The sequence below is a fragment of the Lygodium microphyllum genome, chromosome 6 (genome assembly GCF_053477565.2).
Source record: "Lygodium microphyllum isolate KBCC chromosome 6, Lygodium_microphyllum_v1.1.10, whole genome shotgun sequence".
Taxonomy (NCBI): Eukaryota; Viridiplantae; Streptophyta; class Polypodiopsida; order Schizaeales; family Lygodiaceae; genus Lygodium; species Lygodium microphyllum.
Genome location: NC_141140.1, coordinates 73,920,542 through 73,943,599, shown reverse-complemented (window position 1 = coordinate 73,943,599; position 23,058 = coordinate 73,920,542).

Here is a 23,058-nt window from a genome sequence, read left to right as displayed (position 1 = left end):
ATAGATCCATGATGACCCTAAATTTATATTGTAAAGAGGTGGAAAGACATCTGTATTTTTGGGGGAAAAAAAGGAAAAACTACCAACTACATTGGCTTGATATAAAAATGAAAGAGAGTCATTTATTGCATCATTGAGCAATAATCAAAAGTCTCATTTATATTTACCTTCTCGTACAACTTTCATGGTTGCTTTCACATTCTCTCTCTTCTTCTTCTAGAATTCTCTCTCCTATTTGTCTCTCTTTTTAGTCTTCTCTCTCTTCTTTTACTCCTTTAGTTCACTTCTTGGCAAGTTTGGGGAAAGACACACGGAAAATACCAACTACACTAGCTTAGTATAAAAGATGTAAAGAGACTAGTTTTAGTTCCATGAAGACTCAAGGTTTACAATATCTCAAGCAGTCAATCAAATTATGGAGCATGTGTTTAAGTTGGATAGGCTACTACAAGTCATAGTTCATGAGAGGGATATCAACTTTACAAGAAACTTTTGGTAAGCAATTTTTGGGTCAATGGGGACAAAATTGGCTCCATCTCTATAGCATACCATCCCCAAATTGATGGTTGAATAGAGCAAGTAAATAAATAGCTAGATACCTACTTAAGACACTTTTGTCATGTTATGTGGCATGTGTGGGATTCATGGATTCATATGATTGAGTTTCCTGCAACAAATCCACTCATTCTAGCATAGTAATCTCTCCCTTCAAGGCTTTGCACGAGTATAAAGCACCCCTTCCTATAGTCATGTCTAGTAAGACGATAAATCCTGAAGGAAAAGAAGAATTGGATCACATGTAAGCCCTATTTTAATAATGCAAAGAGAATCTCAAGAAAGCACAAGATCAAATGAATCTTTATGCTAATGAGTGCAACAAATTAGTACACATGTATTATGGGCCACACGTGATTATGAAGCATGTAGCTGATCTAACCTATTGCTTAGGACTACCTTTCTCCACAAAGATTCACAATGTCTTTCATGTGAGTTAGTTCAAGCCTTTTGTTGGTTCCCAAGTGAATTATGTGAAAGAGCTACCACTGTTTCAGCCCCAAATCTATGTCAAATGTATAATAGGACTAAATTGCCTCATACAGGAATAGAGTAAACAACATCAGGCAATGCAGAAAATACCTAATGCCTCATCAAATAACTAGTAAGAAACTCAGAAATAATGACATAGAGACATAGAACTACACTCTACAACACTCATAATGGCAAATCAGATATAGAAATCACAGTATATGCCGAAAATAAGATAGAAATAGAGATATAAATCATGGCACCCACTGTCATATTGTATTGCTAAGCAAGAAACTCTATTATACAATTGATCATGATCAAGAATGATGATCCATACATGGGAGAGACATACAATACCTCTTTAGGTCATTTTTTTCAATTGTCTACTTCATGAGGCATTTAAAGACTACTTTACACAAAGAACTACTATGACTAAGGTTCTAAACTATGTTAAGGGCAAACATAGTGTATCATGCCAATGGCTAACAGCTGGCATAGCCTGGTGGATGGTTGGCATAGCCATGATCCAAACCCTTACATGTTATATCATAGTGTTAAATGCCTTATCTAAAATTGACATACCAAATGAGAAAAAATATGTCTTACTCATAGCCTTGCACATGGAGTAAGCCATAAAGAAAAACAATAAGTAGAGCCTCTCTAGTAGGATACTTATATCCCTCTTTTGTAGCTGCATAATTCACTTAAGAGATAGTCAAGACAAAATAAAGTCATGCATGTCATAGTATGATGGAGATTCAAAATATGACTAGGCTATCAAAACATTTCATGAGCTAGGTTGATCGTGAGCATCACTAATAAACATCACATGAGATTGTTCATGCACATTACGATCATGTGATGTGGAAGATACAACTTCCATTTGTTGAATTTATGTGGAGTAAGTTCTCTTATCTTAACTTGTTGATTGATATCCTACAAAACTTCACTTATATTGGATCTTATGGCATCAACTTCGGAAAATTAACTTCTAGCTTTGTTTTGAGGCTTCAAACCCTAAGATATTCTCCATGTAATGACAATCCACTGATCATACATAACCTTGACCAAAGGATTCTTCATCATGGTAGCATCAATCTACATTAACATTGATCTATCAAGTTCTACACTCAAATCCAGTAACATCTAAATCCTTTCATCAATATCTTGACTTTGTTGCATGGTATTAATGGTTACTTGCTCCAAATAGCTACTTTTGTGCATCAGGTCACCACTTTCTTGTATCAAGTTAACTATCACTTTCAATGGTGAATTTGTTGTCTAGCAGCTAGCTTGTTGCCTGCAATAATAACCTTATTTTTTGCTATGATAGCCTTGTTTCTTGTTGCGGTAACCCTGTTTCTTGTAGCAGTGTGACAGTCTCTCGTAGTAAGATTGCAATTGTCTACATCAAGTTTGTAGCTTCCTATAATAAGAATGAAATCTGTTTTGCCCATTCAAGACAAATAAATACTATTGCCAATACTAAAATATCACCAACATAAATGCAATGAGATATTGTCAAAGTTTGAGAACTGTTTATGATCCACTCTCCCATTGGCAAGTTGCTTTATTGGATTTGGGACACTCGAGGATTCTTGGCTTCTTTGGCTCTTGTCCTTTCTCACTCCCTTTACCTCAATCTTTGGCAAGACTACGAGTAAAGAGCAGCAATCATCATAATCATCACTTGAACTTGAATCAGAATTTGAATTGAAATCCAAAACATTTTCATATCTTTCCTTGAGCTTTTCAACTATTGTAAGTAATCTCCTAATATAATTAACACTTGAATATACATGAATTTCTTGCCTTCATGATCATCATGCCATTCATAAGCATTATGAAGAATATCCTCGAAAGAATCCAACTTCTCCCATGCTTTATCCATCTTTAAACTTGAACCCTTCTTTGTTTTGCTGATGAAAACCTCTTGCAGATACTATCAAACTCATTGCATAAATCAAACATGTAGAAGTACTTGCATGATTTTCCTTCTTCACAAGACCCATGAGCATAAGAATAATTCTTTGAAGTATATCCAAACTCAGAACAAACTTTGCAATACTTTTTCTTCTTCTTTGATTTACCTATTGCAATTAATCACATTGAAATTTTAAACTTCAGAATTGAAAATGAAACTTGAATGCTCTCTTGTTAATCCTCCATAGGCTTCTTGTAGCAAGCAAAAGATAGTGCTTCCTCTTTCTCACTAGATTTAGCCGGAGTTTGTTACAGAGATGGTATTCATGCAATAATGCTTGCATTTTGAAATATCTATACAAACAATCTGTCTCTATTTTCATCTAGGATTGAAAATCTTTATGCTTCTCCTCTTGCAATTTTCTAAATCTCGTATTGTTGTAGCTTTACAAATGGTTTCTACAATTCCCGAAACTTGTGGCTAGACAAAATAATAGAGTAATTGTCTGTTATATGAGCAGAAAGGCAAAATGAACACTGTGAATTGTGTCATCTTGCTTTAGGTAATATACTATGGCTTCAAGCAATTGTCACTGCTTCAAGTTGTGACAAAAAATTTGCAAATTTCTGGCATAAAACAAAAATGTTTTCATAGTAGGGTTTGAAATAAGTGATGCAAGGTAAGAATGACAGAATTGCATCATCTTGCTGTATGAAATGCATCACTACTTCATACAAAAAATCTGAATTTTCCCATTTAAAAAGTTATTTTTGCTGGTGTTTTAAACCGTAGATACAAAGAAGTAATGATAGGGTACACATAGAAAACCCTTTGAACTCCATACAATAAATTCATTTTTCATCCATAAAACAAAGTCATTTTTTATAAATCTTAGTTATTGCTTCAAGTCTCTGCACAAATTTTGCACATAGAAGACCTTTCAAATTACATATGTGAAATTAGGTTTTCTTCCCCAAAATAGGGTCATTTTTGACAGAGCTTCAAATTTCTGGCATTAAATAGAGGTGTTTTTTTATTAAATTTCCACACCAGAGGTTCAAGAAAGCATGGCAAAATCGCTTAAGTGTTGTAGCCCCAAACCTATGTCGAATGCATAATAGCACTGAACTGCCTTATATAGGAATAGAGGAAACTGCATTAGGAAATGTAGAAAATACCTAATGCCTCATCAAGAAACTAGCAAGAAACTTAGAAATAATGACATAGAGATATAGAAGTACACTCTACAACACTCACAATGGCAAATCAGAGATAGAAATCAATGTATATGCCAAAAATAAGACAAAAATAGAGACATGAATCATGGCACCCATTGTCATATTGTATTGTTAAGCAAAACTCTATTATACAATTGGTCATGATCAAGAATGATGATCTATGTGAGAAAGACATAAAATACCTCTTCAGGCTACATTTTTTCAATTGCCTACAAACTGTACTTCATGAGCCATTTAAGGACTGCTTTACACATAGGACTATTATGATTAAGGTTCTAAACTAAGGGCAAACATAGGACTACTATGATTAAGGTTCTAAACTAAGGGCAAACATAGGACTACTATGATTAAGGTTCTAAACTAAGGGCAAACATAGGACTACTATGATTAAGGTTCTAAACTATGCTAAGGGCAAACATAGCGCGTTAAGGTTCTAAACTAAGGGCAAACATAGGACTACTATGGTTGAGGTTCTAAACTATGCTAAGGACAAACATAGCACGTTAGCCCAACGGCTAACAACCATCTATGGATGAAGAGGGTGTTGTCATGCCGCTACGTGCACATCATGTGAAAAACTCTAGAGTGTGGCTTCCTTATATATCTAGAGAGGCAATGCCACTTTAGGCATTAGTGTTAGTGTCCATGGTTCAAAAATATTAGATTTTTGGACAAGTTTTAGCCAATTTTTGATATTGTAGATATTATCTCTTATAAAAATCCATAAAACTATAGACAACTTCTAGATTAGGATAACATGTAAAATAAAGCATGTAGCTTTCAACTATTTTGAGAGGATTTTATGTAAAAAGAAAGATTAGCGAAATCGCGCGATGCGTGATCACTGTTTTCAGGCAGTGAACAACACTTTGAAGTGGGAGATGAAGAGGGAATGATTTGGCAGAATTCTAGCTCAGTGTGCTATTATTTTACCCCCCTTTCAGAGTTAATGGAAGCATCAGATTGGCAATCTGAGCAGTATAGAGGAAGGTATTAATTTATACACGTTTTTGTCTACAAGAGTTTTATCTTCTCATAAGCAAAAATAAACTGACAGGCTCCATCTCTGTTAGTATTCTTCTACAATTTCTATTTCTTTCTGTGATTATTCTTCTACGTCTTCTATTTCTTCGAACCCCTTCTCTTCCATCTACTCCTCTCCCTGAATCTCCCTTCACCTTGCTATCTCTTACCCCCATGGTAGACTTTCAACACCAAATGCATCGACACCATGTTAGGGGAAGTTTATGCTATCATCAAAGGTGAATTCCAGTGTCGCAATGCATAGGGTTGAAGGTCACCACAGGGGTTTGGCAAGAAAACTGGACAAGATAGATGGAGATATGTCTTCGAGAGATAAGTAGATTACAATGAATGTTTAAAGGTTCAAGAGGTACTTCACGGTCAATCATATGGATTTGACAGAAAAGAATGTACGGGGGTTCAAGAGCTTAGACTCCGGAGATGATAGAGATAAGAGAAGGGTTGAAGGTTTCAAGCCAAGTTCTTGAAGATGTTAATAGAGCTTTCAACTGCATGTTCTTAGCAAAGATCACAAGAGTATTATCTCATAAGTCTAACTCAAATCAAGCTTGTTTTCTTGACTGTAAGAGCAATCACCAATTATAAAATCAAGTACAATATGCTGTCATGTATCATAAACAACGTTGCATCCCATCATTCATACATGATGCCATAGCGTGAATCAACTTTGCATGATTACATTCAATGTAGACTGTTAGGGACAAAAGCTTATGAGTCAATTACAAGGCTTGTAGGGCAAAGAGACTTGCTTCAAGAGAGCTTCAAATTGAGTCCCTGATAAGGATAAGTTACCACAGTCAAGAAATAAGAGAAAAAACTCCTATTAATTCAACTCAAAGCATCTATGAATGATCTACAAACATTGCCTTGCCATAGGGGCGCATAATACTTGCATATTTTGACATGATGTCTTCTATAGAGTAAGAAATAAATTAAAAGAACAATGTTGTAGCTAATTCTCTGAATATGGCTGAAGATATCAGCCCAAATATCTTCCGAAATTCAACTCTGATGATAGCATAAACTTTCCCTTACACAGTGTCGATGTGTTTGGTGTCGAAAGTCCACCATGGGGGTAAGAAACAACAGGGTAAAGGTAGATTCAAGGAGAGGAGTAGACGGAAGAGAAGGGGTTCATAGAAATTGAAGACGTAAAAGAATACTCCCAAAAAGAATTAGAAAATGTAGAGAAATACTAACAGAGATAAAGTCTGTCAGTTTCTTTCAACATTATGAGAAAATATAACTCTAATAGACAAAAACGTAAATAGCATAATACCTTCCTCAATGCTACTGAGATCGCCAATCTGATGCCTCCATTGGCTCTGAAAGGGGGGTAAGATATCAGGACACCTGACCAAAATTCTGCCAGATCACTCCTTCTTCATCTTCCACTTCGGAGTGTTGTTCACTGCTTGAAAACAGCGATCGCGCATTGCACGATTTCGCCAATCTCTCTTTTTACATAAAATCCTCTGAAATTGGCCGAAAGCTACATGATTTCTTTTACTGTCATCCTAATATAGAAGTTGTCTATAGTTTTATGGATTTTTACAAGAGATAATATCTAAAATATCAAAAATGGGCTAAAATCTAATATTTTTGAACCATTGACACTAACACTAATGTCTAAAATGGCATTGGCTCTCTAAATCAATAAGAAAGACACACTCTAGATTTTTTTACATGGTGTGCGCATAGTGGCACAACATCCACTCCCTCCTAACCTGCACATCCTCTGGCATGTGCCAAAGTCTTACAGATCTACAATGTTAGAAGAAGTATCTTCTGCCATGTCAATCTCTTCATCTTCTGCCTCTTCTTCTTCCTCTATGTCTTCATGCTCTTGAATTATATCCAAGCCTTCTAACTCATATGTTGAACTTTCTCTTCGTTTGAAGAGCTTGATTCTTTTTCCAGCTACGTGTATCTTTATGCTAGTCCCATCCAATTCAGCCAATGAATATGTGGCATTGTTATGAATGACCTTTACCACATATGGGCCAAACCAACGCTTTACCATCTTCCTAGAAGCATTGTATTGATTGTCTAGGTTGCTGTCATAGACAAACACCCAGTCATTTTCTTGAATTGCTCTTGGCCGAAGTTGATGTCACTTATCAAATCTTCTTTTGTTCTTCAGTCTTGCTATCTTTAGCTTCTCAATAGCTGCTTGAACATCTTCAGGCCTTCTTTCTAACTGCCATATATGCAAACTCAACAACTCTTCTCTACTGATGCCTTCCTCCCAAGGTAAAAGACTCCATGTGAGAATAGATTCTTCAATTGTCATAATTGGTTGTTGTCCATGCATAAGTTCAACTGGCATATAGCCAGTCACTGTAATGTGAGTAGTCCGATCAACCCATAATGCAAAAGGTAGCATTTTAGGCCATTCTTTGATCTTTCCTCTACAAGATTTTGCTAGAGCTTTGAGAATAGGCTGGTGCCCTCTCTCACTTTTCCCATTGCCTTGAGGGTTGTAGGCTGATGTTAAAGCCAACTTAATACCCAATTGAGCAAAGAAGTTGCGTGCCTCATTAGCATCCAACTCTCCTCTATCTGTAGTTACTTTACCCACAAAACCATATCTACAAAACACTTCTTCAAGCAAAAAACGACAAACAGCTTGAGTGGTCTTGGTTATTAAGGCTTTGCCTTCAACTTGATTGGTTAGATCCTCTCTTGCAAGCACTAAATATTGCATATTCCATATTCCTGTAGGCATAGTTACAAGATCAATAACCCATCTATAATGTGTAGACAAGGGATAAGTCGATTGTAACCCATCTCGATGCTTAACCATAGAATACATCTGACACACATAACAAGTTTCAACAAAATGTGCTATGTCCTGATACATGTTTTGCCATCAATATTTTTCTTTGACTTTACTAAAGGTTCCCCATATGCCTCTATGGCCAACCCACAGGCTTTTATGAAATTCCTTCATTACATGTTGTTGCAATCTTTTGTTACCTAAAACTCAGGCATGCGCTCCTTTCTTCTTCTTTACATGCTTCCATAGATGCTCTTCTTTAAGAAAAAATCCATAAGCTTTCCTCTTAATATGCTTGAACTCTTCATCAGTCCAAGACTCCTCCTTCTTCATTGTGCTCAAATATTGGCCGATTTTCATAATCTTTTTCAAGGAAATAAACTAGAACTTGAGCAATGCAATGAGCATGTTGGTTTCTAGTTGACCACCCTTCTTCCATAGATAAAACTTTGATCTTTGTTGTTGTATGCTGATTTATAGTAGTATCTTTTCCTATTCTTATTGTATTTAATACTATGCCATTAAAAAGATCAGCTTCACCTACAAGATTCAGCTTTGGGTTTGTATATATAGCAACTGAAAAGGTACTTTCAGCAGCCATGGAATGAAATTCAGCAAGTATAGATTCTTCACCTTCATCTTCTTCCATCAGCTCTTCTTCATTGTCATATCTTGCATATGATAGCATGTCAGCAACTGGATTCGCCTTTCCTGCAATATGCTTTAATTCGGGGTTGAGAGATTTAATATATGCAATCCATCATCTTAGCATAGCAATGTCGAATGTAGAGCAGTTGGCAATCATGCCCAAGAGTGGAAGACAATCAGCTTCTACCACTACAGAAGCACCTATAAAGTATTCACAATCACACTTTAATGCTGTTACAACTCCCCACAATTCCCTTTTTACTTGTGCATACCTTCTTTGATGTTTATTGAGAACCTTTGCTCTAAAACGAATTGCATACCTGTTACCTTCAAGGTCTTCTTGGCCAACATTCCATCCTGTCCCAATGGGACTTGTATCCACAGTAAGGATGATGGGTTGACCATTTGAATAATCAGTCCTTTTGAGAGTGGGGACTAAAATTAACAACTTCTTTAGTTTTCGTACAGTGAGAGTATGCTGTTTCCTGTGGGGGCTTTCACTCAACCGCCAAGACACACGGACCACTTATTGTTTCAAGCGTTCCAAGCCGAGCACTAATGGCTACCTCTCACATAGCCGACGCGCCATCCATATCTACGGGTGTAGTGAGCTTACCTCCATGCCGATTGAGTTACCTCCTCTCTCGTGCACTCCGGTAGCTCCATGATCCAAGTGCAAGCTTCAAGCAAGCTCCATCCTCAAGCTCGACGCTCCAAGCTCCATCGTCGCGAGCAAGACAAGAGAAGAGAAGAGAAGAGAAGAAGAGAGGAGAAGATGGAGAGCTTCTCCTCCCCGGTCCCTCACCCTCGCACACTCACTCCCTCACACTCTCACACTCCCTCTCTCAAGCACAAGCTCAAGCAAGCAAGAAGAAGAAGAAGAAGAAGAAGAAGAAGAAGAGGAGACCCACTTTTGGCCACACACAAGAATGAGCTTCTCATTCACTTTTCAACTTTATATACAAAATCCTAAATCCCTTTTGGGCAGTCATTCCCTTATCCCGTTTTTTACATGGCTGGACGTGGCCTAGTAGGCCCTTTTTCCCATTGTCCTTCTATCTTCCTAGCTTCCTTCATACCACCCGTCTACATTTACAATTTGCATGGGTGAGAGCCCGGCACTCCTTGAATTAAACCATGATGCGCTTGCACTCTTTTACAAAAGTCACTTTGCCTTGGCCTTTGTCTTCTACTTTAGCTTTTCCAAATTTTCCACCTTTGTTCGTTTGAGGGTTAACATTACCCCCCTCCTAGACGAGTGCCAGTCCCATGGCACTCACCGTCATAGGTAGCGGGCTTTGGCATGCACTGCAAACGTGGGTGGTAGGGACATCGGTGGTTGTCGTGGAGGAGTATTGGTGGTGGTGTGGAAGAAGGTCGTTGGGAGCACGTTGGTGGCCAAGGTGGCTGGTGGTAGGGTTGTTGGAGTTGGTGGTAGGGCTGTTCTTTGTTGGGGATTGCACGGATGGCCAGCACAAGTGTTGGTTTGCTGGGGATCCGGCACATGACGATTCTTGGCGGGCTTGCAGGACTACGATAAAGGATAAGAATTCAGATTTGGGTGTCGATGAAGAGCAAACGACACTGTTGTTGGGGTCTTCAATACCTGCAATTGAAAACCTCACATAGATGGTCTCTCCCTAGGGGTAGTGCTAGTCTTCTCTATCGTGCACAAGACATAGTTCAATAGTTTGGGAGATAGGTCGAGAACTTTAAGCAAGCTAAGAGTATTGTCCTGCACTTGAGGACCCAAACTGTGTATATATTTCGATGCAGATATTATGTGAGTGCTCGTGCATATTTAGATATTACGTAGTTAGAAGACTGCAGGCTGGTTTCTCGTAACAATGTGTGGATGAAGCAAAGTTGTCCATGTTGAGAAGAAGTACACGTGAAGGTGTATGAGACATCCTTTGCATTATGACTGCACGACGTAGCCGAACTGAACATAGGAACGCTGCACTATCGGTAGCTAGTAGCTTATTGGACCTACGTGATGAGGACAGTATACTTTTCATGGCCATTCGTGCTGTGCAAGTGATTGCAATGGTATTAAGGCAGAGTGCAAGAGGGGATCGTGTGAATGGTCAAGGTGACAGGTCTAACCATAGGCGAGACAAGCTCCCTAGGTATGTTGTGCCCTTGATGTGCCCTGAACAATTGTGGGTGGTGCTAAGGGGCTAGGGAACTAGGGATGGAGCCAACCGACCAAGGTCACTAGATGCACCTAATTTGAGGACCCCTAGGTGCTGTGCTATGATCGTGGGTGCTTCCTATCTTTTCGTTCTTTTCTTTTCTTTTTTTCCTTTGCTGTTTGCCTTTTTGTTTCTTTTTCTTATGCTTTTTTTTTTGACTTGCCTGAGTACAACCATTGCAATATGTTGAGGCTATCAGCCTTTCAATGGGTTGGGAAATGTCAAGCTTCGAAGGCTCAAGACATGGATATCACAGTGATGATTGTGCCCTAGCCTCGTTGTTAGAGAAGCCGTTGTTGAGATGGAGAGATACACTTGAGATATTGCAAACCTCTTTGCGACACGCGATGCCGGTACAATTGAGGTAACAACTGTCATGAGCCAACTGTAGAGCTTAACCCAAAAAGAGCGTAGCCCATGACTATGCTTTGGGTCATGCATTGTGGACACTCGCAAGGGTGATTTTTCGCGTTTGGCAGTGTGGCTTTGTCATGGTTCTTTGTGAGATTGGTGGTCTTGAAGTGACTTGGGCATTGAACACGTTCGCACGAAGACCTGTGTCATCGTGCAACCACTTGTCACTTCATGAGAGTATATGCAAGTCGCATGCGTCAAGTACAACGAACAAATGCAATCATGTCAAGATATTACTTTTTCAAAATCCTATGATGCTGATTGCAATGCCTATTCCAGTGCTTGTTAAAGATGTGGCATATATTAGCAATAGGTAAGGGAAGTGTGTACAAGTGGGGAACCTGCCCCTTTAACCATTAAAGACAAAAAGTTATGGCAAGATGGCCTTTATTAAGTTGCTTGTATATCATAGGGGCTACTCGATTTGCATGAAGCGGGGTGAGTCCGGGTGGTCAGGTGACTGAGGCTTTGCTGGTGAGGAGCTCCTGTGAGGTTGGGCAGGGAAGATGTCGACCGGGACCTGAATGGTGTAGTCCCTGGCCGCAACCGTTTCCAAAATGCTTTTGAAAAATGCATCAAATTCTTTCTTATCTCGAGCTGCCCTCTTCGCTTTCGAGCTCCTGGTGCCCGAGCGTCTATTGGGGGCCCACACAACTACTGTTGCCACGCCTTATGTGCTCCCTTGAGCTTCTATTCCCCTAGCCTAGGGATTTTTCAGCCTACGTCCGGGGCGGTGTCTCTTGGGGCCTCGTTTCTTTGCATACCTTTTGAGGCTAGGTGCGTAGCATTCCGAGGGAGAAGCTTGTGATGCATGCTCCCTTTGACGACAGAGAGCGTATTTGCAAGCCAGCTGCACTAGGTGCTCCATGTCTGCTATGTAGGGGGACCTGCAAAATGCGAACCAAGGATTAGGCCTTGAGATAGGATAAAACCGTTCGCATGGAAGGGATTATACAGTGGGTTATCAAGTGCATATGACGAGGAGAGGAGAGGTGAGGCATGCAATGTTTGTTGTAGAGGGATGGCCCCCATGATGATGTTTGTTTTGCCTCCAGCCATTAGCAGATCTTGGCTCATGCAAAGTTGCATGGACTGGTTATCATGGAGTGGGGTAGGGCTCATCCTCGGAAGGATAGACCAAAAAAGGGGAAAGTTGTATAGAAAGGGACGGTGCCCCATCTACACCATCAGAGATGTTGGTCAGAGCTTCGTATGGCGATAATGAGGGTTGCATGTCCTCCTCCTAGAGGCAGGAATGGTCACACGACTTCTCAATGTGTGGCGAGAGGAGAACCTGAGGAGCTCAGCCTGTCAAACCCAACTCTTCTCCCTATGCTTGACTATGATTGCTTGTGTGTGTTGATCTTATCTATACAGGGTCACAAAAGTCATTGTTTATTTATATACATATTTACGAATCCACGCCACTTCACGAGGATAAAAACCAATTGTAGAACTTAAGATTGTACTAAAGTGTGGCACATGCTTCTAGTACTCGTGGCAGCTTACTCAATACCAATAGATATTTTGCAACATCGAGTAGCATGGAACCTTGTCCGAGTCTACTTGCAACATGTAGCTCCTCCTCAGTGAGAACCTTATCAGCCAGAGAGTTCTCTTGGCTAGTTCCAGCTAAGTCCGTACCCCAAATGGTAGTCAGCACTCGAAAGGAAGTTGGTGCCACATAGGTTGGGTCTCTTTGAGACCGCCATTTGGCCAATCGCTCCTCTGAGACTGTCATAATCTGGGCTCCTAGTTCGACCGTTGCAACGCGGCTTTCAAACCAACGTTTTTCAAATTGATTTCGACCCTCTGATTGTCGCTTTAGCTGCTCTATCTCTAAAAGATTTGGTTGGCAGAGCACATCATTGAATGTTACTATTAAGAGTAATTCATCGGCTTCCTCATCAGAGATGAGTCACATGCATTCATGCAAGAACCTGTCATAGTGCTCGTTAAGATGTTCTTGCTCTTCCCAGGATAGGGAAAATGGCAAGTATTCCCCAAGCTGCTCCTTAGGGAATGCACCCATGTCCGCAAGGACGTAGACACGTGCGAACACCTTGAGCTTAGCATCCAACTCAGTTAAGCATTCTGTGATATTTCTATGTTCAACGAGGGCTTGCTCGGTTGCTATCTCATGCAAGGTTCTAGGAGTTTGCCTAGGCTTTAGCATAGCTGGGGGCTCGGGCCTAGATGAGCAAGATTGGTCAACACTAGGATCGCTTACGCTCTCGAGGTTTGTGCATTTTTCCTGAGGTTTTGCTAATATTTTGTCATGGTTCTCCTCGGATGTGACCGGTGTAGATTTGTCACCCTATTGTGACACTGTTGTATCCACTCTTGATTGGTCAATGTGAGTTCTGTTGTTGGTGGATTGGGTGTTGCAAGCAACCGTTGATGGCAATGGCTGCTTTGATTCTTCAAAGCACACGGATGTGTCTGAGATTTCACCGCTATTAGGAGAGACATCAATGGGTTCATTGGTGGATGGACTCGATGCTTTATTCCTCAGCTCTCCAGCGCTCTTGGTCTCAATGTTCTTGGGGTCCACAACCACCTATATAACTGCTGTTGTTTTTGTTGTTTTCTCCTCTTTTTCTTGGTCAATGAAGGTGCAGCTCTCAATGACTCAAGACCCTGGACTAGGTCAACCGTTGACATGCTTGGTTGGGCCTCAGCATTCTTTTTCTCTAGTGTGTCCTCATGGGACATAGCCGTGGCTTGCTGAATAGCCTTGTTAGGTTGTGAGGGTACAACTGCCTCCCTTTTGGAGAGTCTAGCTCTTCAGCCAATTCCCTTCTGTTTAACTCCTCCAACCTAGGCTTTAGGCACTTTAGAAGTGCTAGAGTTGTCAAGGAAGTCGGTTGCAACACCTCCTCCACACGTGAACTACTAAGGACACACTCTGCCAGGGGCGTAGTCACAGCCAAGGGCTGTGACTGCTGTGATCCCTGATTGGAAGTAGTAGCGGCTAGTCCAGTGGGCTGGCTACTCTTGGTGGATTGCAGGGTCAAGTCCCTAGGGCGATCGGAAGTGGTGTCATGTTTTGCCTCTTGTACATTTGGAAGCTTAGATGGGGATTGAGCAGCCGCCCTTGACGACTGTTGTTGTGCTTCCCTGTGTCTGTTTGGGAAAAGAGGGTGTAGGAGATCTAGGACTCTTGGGTGGATGTGGCACTGCCTGAATGATTTGCTCGAGGCTATTAAACGATTGTGCCATTTTCTTTGTTGAGCAATCAGCCTTCTCACGAGCAACTTGTGCCTCTGGTACTCATTATCCTCTTGGGAAGTCAAAAGCTCCTCGAGCACTAGTGGTCTTTGTGCACGCTCAATGATTACATATGGCATCTGGTTATTAAGCATGCTAGGCTGAGGCTCTTTCTTTCGAAAACTCATGTTTGGTTTCTTGCCTCGAGACCTGGAGTTTCTCTTAGATTTCCTCTTGTGCTTCGTTGCTTTTGATGCAATCTCGCCTTCAACTGATAGAGGTGGTTTAGCAGGGGGTGTTGGTACCCAAATCCATCGGTTACCTGCATAATACCCTTGAGCATGTAGCAATGCTTTGGAAATCCATCTCGGCGTTGTATTGGCTCTCCGTCGATGCCTTCGTCTATAAGGCTTGGGCTTCTTTTGGGGTCTTCTACGGTATTTGTAAGTCCAAAGCCCCTCCTTGGCATTGTCTCTTGACCTTCTTATTTCAGGCATGGCCTCACTCACTAGTTCTCATTGTTCAACCTGTGCTTGTATCAACTCTTCCAACAAGTCCTTGCTCTCGTTAGTAGGCTTGACTGTTATGTTAGCACCTTCCTTGCCTTTCCCTTGAGGTTCAATGAGGTCACCCTTGCTAAAGGTCGTGACTATCCTTACACCCGGTAGTGTCAGGTGTATCCTTTGTGCTACATAGTTGGCCTCACACTTGGTCGCCCTTTTGAAGGGTCTTCCTAGGAGGGTTTCCTTACTATAATTAGCACTATTTGGAGGAACATGAAATAGGATAGGCAAGCTTTCAGTTTCAATTGTCGCAAGGATTTTGCACTTCCCTATGAGTGCTTATGGGTGTCCCCCGTAAGGGCTAAGAGTTACATTAGTCGGTGTGAGCTCTGGTTGGCCTAGTAGGGTCCATGCTTCATAGGTCAAGATATTAAAATTTGCTCCTTTATCAATCAAAGCATTGATAGTATGCTTTCTTTTCGCGGTGAGTTTGACCCTAAGATAAGCAGGTGGTGCTATATCTTCGTCTTCTGGGTCTTGGCTTGTGAATTTAAGCCTTTTGACAAATGCCCCTGAGTCCCCAACTGCACGACCAGATGTGGATTCTCCACTGATGTCTTGGATCGTCAGTGCAGTGCCATTTAAGGAGCATCTATCGTCAGGACTGTCATATCTAGTCTTTCTCACTGTTGTAGCTTGATGTTGTTGCTTTCCACTTTGACCAGATGCAGTCCGAATGCAACATGTATGTGTTTTTGCAGTGTGGCCTTATTGCCCTTGTTGGCTGGATTGGCCCATTGAGGTTCTAGGGTCTCTGTTTGTTCTGTTCGGGTACAGGCTTTTGGTTGCTCTTTTGCAAGTGAGAATACATGCTCGTGTGAGCCATTACTACACTAGGGTCTGTTTTAGGGGACCTGTCATAGCGCATGTTTCTCTCCAACCTACTCGGGGGAGGTACGGAGGGGGCCCCCTCTGCAGGGGTTCGGGGGGAGGGGGAAGGCAGTCCCCCCCGGCCCGCAGGGCCGTTATGGTAAATGCCATACATGATTTTAAGACCATTTATAGCCAAATTTTTAACTACTTGCTCTAAGTTTCAGCCCAGTGATCGATCTATGATATGGTTTCAGCTCTATATGGTCTCTCGGTCAGTTTCACTGTCTTTAGGTTAAAATTTGAAAAAATCTAAGTTCGGCCCAATAGGTCCGAATTGCAGGGGCCGAATGCCCGATTCGGACCATCCGAGGGCCAAGTAGAGAGGGCCGAATGTAACTGGTCCAAATGTCAAATTTGGCCAGTCCGAGTCTGGTCGTCCGAGGGCCGAGTGGACCGAGGGCCGAGTCAGGTGGGCAAAGTCAAGTGGGCCGAGGGCTGAATTTCAAAGTTGGTCCGAATGCTCAATTTGGATGGGCCGAGCGGTGGGTGTCCAAGTTGAGTGGGCCGAGTTGGCAGGGCCGAGGGCCGAATTTTCGAGCCGTCTGAGGGTCGATTCTGGGACTCGACCCAGGATCGCCGTCACTCGAACACGCCGAGCGTGGCGCGTTTTTTCACTGGACTTCACAAAATTCGCTGCGCTGAGCGTTGGAGGCCTTCCCCCTGGTCGAGTAGCTCTTGATCTAACCTACTCATATAGGGGAAGGTGTAGAATTACCTAAGCTGGGCAAATATCTCCTGGATGGCAAGATCGAAGCGGATCCACTCAACGAAGCTTTCTTCCTCTCTCCTGCTCTCATGAAACCCTGCAATGCACAATGTGGCCTTTCTTGCCACTCTTGGCCCCTTATCACCTTGGCCAAGCATTTATTCACCTTAGTATTGCCTCCCTTACTAACATTTAACCCAAATTTTCATTTTTAGCCCTTCTTTTCCCTGTTTCAGCCTGTTATACAGCAACAGAAAACCAATGTTTTGCTCCTATCTTTCCTAAATGCAAGAAAAAATCATAAGGAAAATACCTACACTACTCCACCATACTTTCCCAAGTCCAAAATAACAAAAACCTACTTGCTAAGGAGATCGAATATCTCTTCAAAATCCCTCGCTTCCTACCTATCTACCTCAAGCACCGGTTCAAGGAAAACCCTACTTCGATGCTCAATTCGAAGTGCGCAAGCGCTCAAGGCTTGAATCCGTTGGTCCCGGCAACAGAACCAAAATGTGGGGGCTTTCACTCAACCGCCAAGACCCACGGATCACTTATTGTTTCAAGCGTTCCAAGTCGAGCACTAATGGCTACCTCTCACATAGCTGACGCACCATCCATATCTACGGGTATAGTGAGCTTACCTCCATGCCAATCGAGTTACCTCCTCTCTCGCGCACTCCGGTAGCTCCACGATCCAAGTGCAAGCTTCAAGCAAGCTCCATCCTCAAGCTCCACGCTACAAGCTCCATCGCCGTGAGTAAGACAAGAGAAGAGAATAGAAGAGAAGAAGAGAGGAGAAGATGGAGAGCTTCTCCTCCCCTCACCCTCACCCTCACACACTCACTCCCTTACACTCTCACACTCCCTCTCTCAAGCACAAGCTCAAGTAAGCAAGAAGAAGAAGAAGAAGAAGAAGAAGAGGAGACCCACTTTTGGCCACACACAAGAATGAGCTTCTCATTCACTTTTCAACTTTATATACAAAACCCTTAATCCCTTTTGGGCGGTCATCCCCTTATCCCCTTTTTTACATGGCCGACCGTGGCCTAGGACCTTTTTCCCATTGTCATTCTATCTTCCTAGCTTCCTTCCTACCACCCATCTACATTTACAAATTGCACAGGTGAGAGCCCGGTGCTCCTTGAATTAAACCATGATGCGCTTGTGCTCTTTTACAAAAGTATTGACTTGCGCTTTTCCTTGTGCGCCTTTCTCCCTTATTTAGGACTTTTCTCCTTGTGTGTCTTTGTCTTCCGTTTCACTTTGCCTTGGCTTTTGTCTTTTGCTTTAGCTTTTTTGGATTTTCCACCTTGTTCATTTGAGGGTTAGCATTTTCCCCAAGAGAATCTTTGGCCTTTTCTTAATAATTGATAAAGATTTTTTGCGACATGAGCAAAACGTGGTATCCATATGAGATAGAATACACATGCACCAAGAAATCTTCTCGTATCTGAGATATTTGTGCATTTTTATTGCATTCTGCTGATGGCATCTATCTTGATTGGTGAATGTTTACGTCCTAGGCGCCACACTGATGTCTGACCACTAGGACTTCTTCTACTCCAAAAATCGATTTAGCTCCAGAAAGGGTAAGATGTACCTCTTCTTGCCTTGTCAAAATCATGTCACAATCATGAATATGGTTAACTACAAATGTCTTGCAGCCATCTTCGTCAAGATCCTCATTCTTTTCATTGACTTCACATTCCTTGATAGGTACATCATCAAGAAATGGAAGAGTAAGTTGTGGAATAAAGTCCCTTAAGACTTTGTGCATGGCATTCATCATATGAGCTACAGAGTTTGTTGCACCTTGTGGTAGAGTTAGCAAACTCGTCAACAATTGGACTCGAAACCAACATTTTGGATTGTGACAAGATTAACAAGATGTAGATCTTAGATGAATCGTAAAGATCCATTTTTCTTGGGTACAGTAGACCATCGATTTGAGTAAGGTGCTGAAGAAGGTTCTAAAATCTTTATTCTGATCTTTTCATTTAGAAGTTCTAGTAATTTGGACAAATGTGCCCTTGGAACAAGAATAGGCTTAAGGTTTCAAGGCACATGTGGGACTGTAAAAATGACCATAGGAGCCACAATATTTGGATCCACACAGCCTATTTCACTTGGTTGAACTACAAAATCTTTTCCATGTTTCATTAGCATTTAAATAAAAGAGTGTTTATCGGCCGATGAAAGGAAAGAATTTTCACCTATTTTGAGCTCTTTTATAATTTCAGATGTGAACGTGACCAATGTTGGAAGAATCACGAAGACTTGGCTGATTTGCTACCCTATTAGACAACCCTTCACTTTCAGGAGGCAATGGGACTGCCAAAGCCTTGACTTTCTTATCCATCGTCTTGTATTTTGTCTCCACTTTTGCGCTTCAACCTTGTTGAGTAAACCAATGTCTTCCTGCTCAACAAATTCTTGAATTGTTTGATAAAAATCCAATGTCCATACTTCTATGGACTGATTTTTAGCTTGATTTTCTGTATGAGCAGATGTATATATTTCAGCCAATGTGTCAGTAGTAATCAATGCAAAAAAAATGCCCAAAATATCTTCATTTTTAGCCATCATGTCATAGGTTTTCAGCTCCCTTTTTACATGACATAAATATTTGCTTTTAGCTTTAGTCATGGTTGGAAGAGACTTATAACAACCCATACTATTGGCTATACATACATATAGATTTGCTAGAGACACAATTTCTGTAGCATAAGAAGGTTCAATATTTTTACATGACGCACTACCATAGCCTCCTTTTATAGCAGTGCGGCCCGAAAACCCTAGAATTCTCGGGCATTAGAAGACACACGATAATCACGTAGTCGATCTCTATTTTGATAATGGTTAACACACACAGTAAGAAATTTGACAGCTCATTCATTATTCTTGGTTCGGATTCGAGCATAGGAAGAACCATCATCAAGAGCTTTTGTTTCCAAGCGGACTTCAGAAATGTAAGGTTGCCCAAGAATGATAGGGTAACTACAAGAGTCTTGAACAAAAAAGTGAAAATTGTCTTTTATATCTCCAATAGTTACCTGCACATTAGAACATGCATCATATAACTCTCCAGAAGAGTTATTTGCAGCTCTCATTCACCAACCTGGATCAACATCTATGGGCCATCTGCCACTTTCATAGAGACTCCTTGACATGATGTTTATCTTTGAGCCATGGTCTAAGAGTGCAATACATGGTGTTTCTTTTTCTCCAATTTTGACAACTGTCTCCGTTGTTGCTCTTGCCCAATGTGTACGGGAGTAGTGACTGCTTGGAATGAATCGAGCCTCTTCCTCCTCATGCATATGCTGTAGATGGCCTTCTTTTTGAGAGGTGGGCTGGCCAACTGGTTTGGACCAGCCAACCATTACATTTTCAGCCTTCAATTCTTTAATTTTTGCATCCATACTTTCTTTATCTTCAGCTTCAATTGCTGCTATTAACTCTTTAATGCTTCAAGCTGAATTGCTTGTGCAGTCAGCTTCTCTTCATCCTGCACAAAAACTCGAAGAACTTGCAAAAAAGCATGCACTGTTTCTTCAGTTTCATCACCAACATATTGTCTTTTCCTTTTGATTACATTAATAATTACATCATGGAATTCACGTTTGGCAATTTTGAGAATTTCGCCTAAGATGAATTCAATTTTGCTTCCCATAATTCGTTCTTCTAGGACTCATTTGAGATCGGTTGTTGCAGATTCTATGTCCAACTGCAATTTGTAGCCTAGCTACTTGCCTTTCTTCTTTCCTTCGGTCTTCTTTGTTTGTGGCGCATCTTCCATCTCTTGATCTGGGGTTATATTTTCAGTAAGCTTTGGTTGTTCAAGTGTTCTTCTAGTTACCCGTTTTGAAGGGCCATAAGAGGAAGGCCCTAGTTCATATTCTCTTCTTCTCTTTTCTTCAATCAAGACTTCTTTATGATTGGCATCAACCAAATTTGCAAAGGCGGAAAAAGAATCTACCAGTTCTTTCCAACCAATTATTCCTCGAATGCATTGACTGACGTTAGCCAAATCTTCTTTGATTGCTTTACCACATTCCATTTGATCTAGTGCCTGCATCCATACTTTAGATTGCACATTAGCTTTACATGCTTTCAAATTTGATTTAGTTGGTTCAATTTGCAACCCATAGGTAGCTGCATCAATTGTGCATAGGCATTCTTTACAGCTAAATCTTCTAATCTTTTCTTCATTCCACCATTGCCAAAATTTGGCTCCAGTGGAAGACCAGTTTCAGCTGCATGAATTTTTCCATCTTTCCAAAAGACGAGCTTCTGTGCTTCAGCCTCACGAAAGGCAGAACACTCCCTCTTGTCATGTTGTTGGCAGTCACACCAAATACAACGCCTCTTAAACCCTTCTCTCATGGGTCTTTGAGTTGACGATCGTCCTCATTTTCAACTTAGATATCTAGCTTCTCCACCTTGGAACTAATTTTTGTAAGATTCAGATGAAGGTCACGCATGCTTTTAATGAGTTCATCCATGACATCATTTTTAGAAGGAACAAAGGAAGAAATAGTTGGTTGATTAGTCAAAGGAATAGGGGATTTTGAAGGTGGAACAAGCTCCATCAATGGAGTTGTTGAAGTTGAAGTAGATCCCAATCTTAGTCACATCTGCTCTCTTCGAGCAATCATGTTAACTGCATTAGCAACATCTATCCATGCAGTCTTGACTCCTGATTTGGAGGTAGCATCTTCTAGGGGATCAACAAGCTTCTCTTGCAGAATAGGATCTGTAGCCTTAAGGAATAATTCAATCTTCCGACCTTCCATACTTTTTTGGTCTTCACAGCATCAAGTTGTCCAAATTTACTTTCAAACTCATGATATAAAGTTGTTGCAGCTAAACCTTTGTTGGGTTTCTCAACCCAATCAGTGAAACTTTTATTCGTCATTAGGCCAAAGTCTTCTAAGAAGATTTCTTTGCGTAGGGCTTTTTTGAATGCAGCCCAATCCGTATCTTGCTAAAAAAGACCATGGATTCTTTCTTGAAGACCATTCTTGGCTAGTCTGGCAAAATAGCGACTCCATGCATGTTGTGGTACACCAAAGAAGAGCATTTTCTCAACATACAAGCGAATAAAAATAGAGACATTTTGACCGTTAAATTGTTTTAATTCCCACCCAACTTCCTCTAGGGCCTTGATAGTTGTGGAATCAATCTTCTCTTTGTCTTGCCTTTGTTATTGTTGTTGTAGCATTTGGATTTGTTGTTGCTGAGTCTGCTACAGTATACGCACCAATTGCTGTAGAGTATCTCATGAAGAATCCCCCATCTTGGAGTTCTCTTACACCGACCTTCACATTGGGTTTACCAATGTCGCAACACGTAGGGTTGAAGGTCACCACAAGGGTTTGGTAAGAAAACTGAATAAGCTATAGATGGATATGTGTCTTCAAGAGATAAGTAGATTACAGTGAATGTTTAAAGGTTCAAGAGGTACTTCACGGTCAATCACATGGATTTGACAGAAAAGAATGTATGGGGGTTCAAGAGCTTAGACTCCGGAGATGATAGAGATAAAAGAAGGGTTGAAGGTTTCAAGCCAAGTTCTTGAAGATGTTAGTAGAGCTTCCAACTGCATGTTCTTAGCAAAGATCACAAGAATATTATCTCATAAGTTCTAACTCAAATCAAGCTTGTTTTCTTGATTGTAAGAGCAATCACCAATTATAAAATCAAGTACAGTATGTTGTCATGTATCATAAACAACGTTGCATCCCATCAGTCATACATGATGCCATAGCATGAATCCAACTTTGCATGATTACATTCAATGTAGACTGTTAGGGACAAAAGCTTATGAGTCAATTACAAGGCTTGTAAGACAAAGAGACTTGCTTCAAGAGAGCTCAAATTGAGATCCTGATAAGGATAAGTTACCACATCCAAGAAATAAGAAAAAAAGCTCTATGAATGATCTACAAGAATTGCCCTTCCATAGGGGCACATAATACTTGCATATTTTGACAAAATGTCTTTTGTAGAGTAAAAAATGAATTAAAAGAACATTTTTGTAGCTAATTCTCTGAATATGATTGAAGATATCAGTACCAAATCAGCCCAAATATCTTCTAGAATTCACCTCTGATGATAGCATAAACTTGCCCTAACACAGTGTTGGTGCGTTTGGTGTCGAAAGTCCACCACAGGAGTAAGAGACAGCAGGGTGAAGGTAGATTTAGGAAGAGAAGTAGACGGAAGAGAAGGGGTTCAAAGAAATTGAAGACGTAAAAGAATACTCCCAAAAAGAATTAGAAAATGTAGAAGAATACTAACAGAGATGAAGCCTATCAGTTTCTTTTAGCATTATGAGAAGATATAACTCTAATAGACAAAAACGTGTATAAAATAATACCTTCCTCTATATTGCTCAAATCGCCAATCTGATACATCCATTGGCTCTAAAAG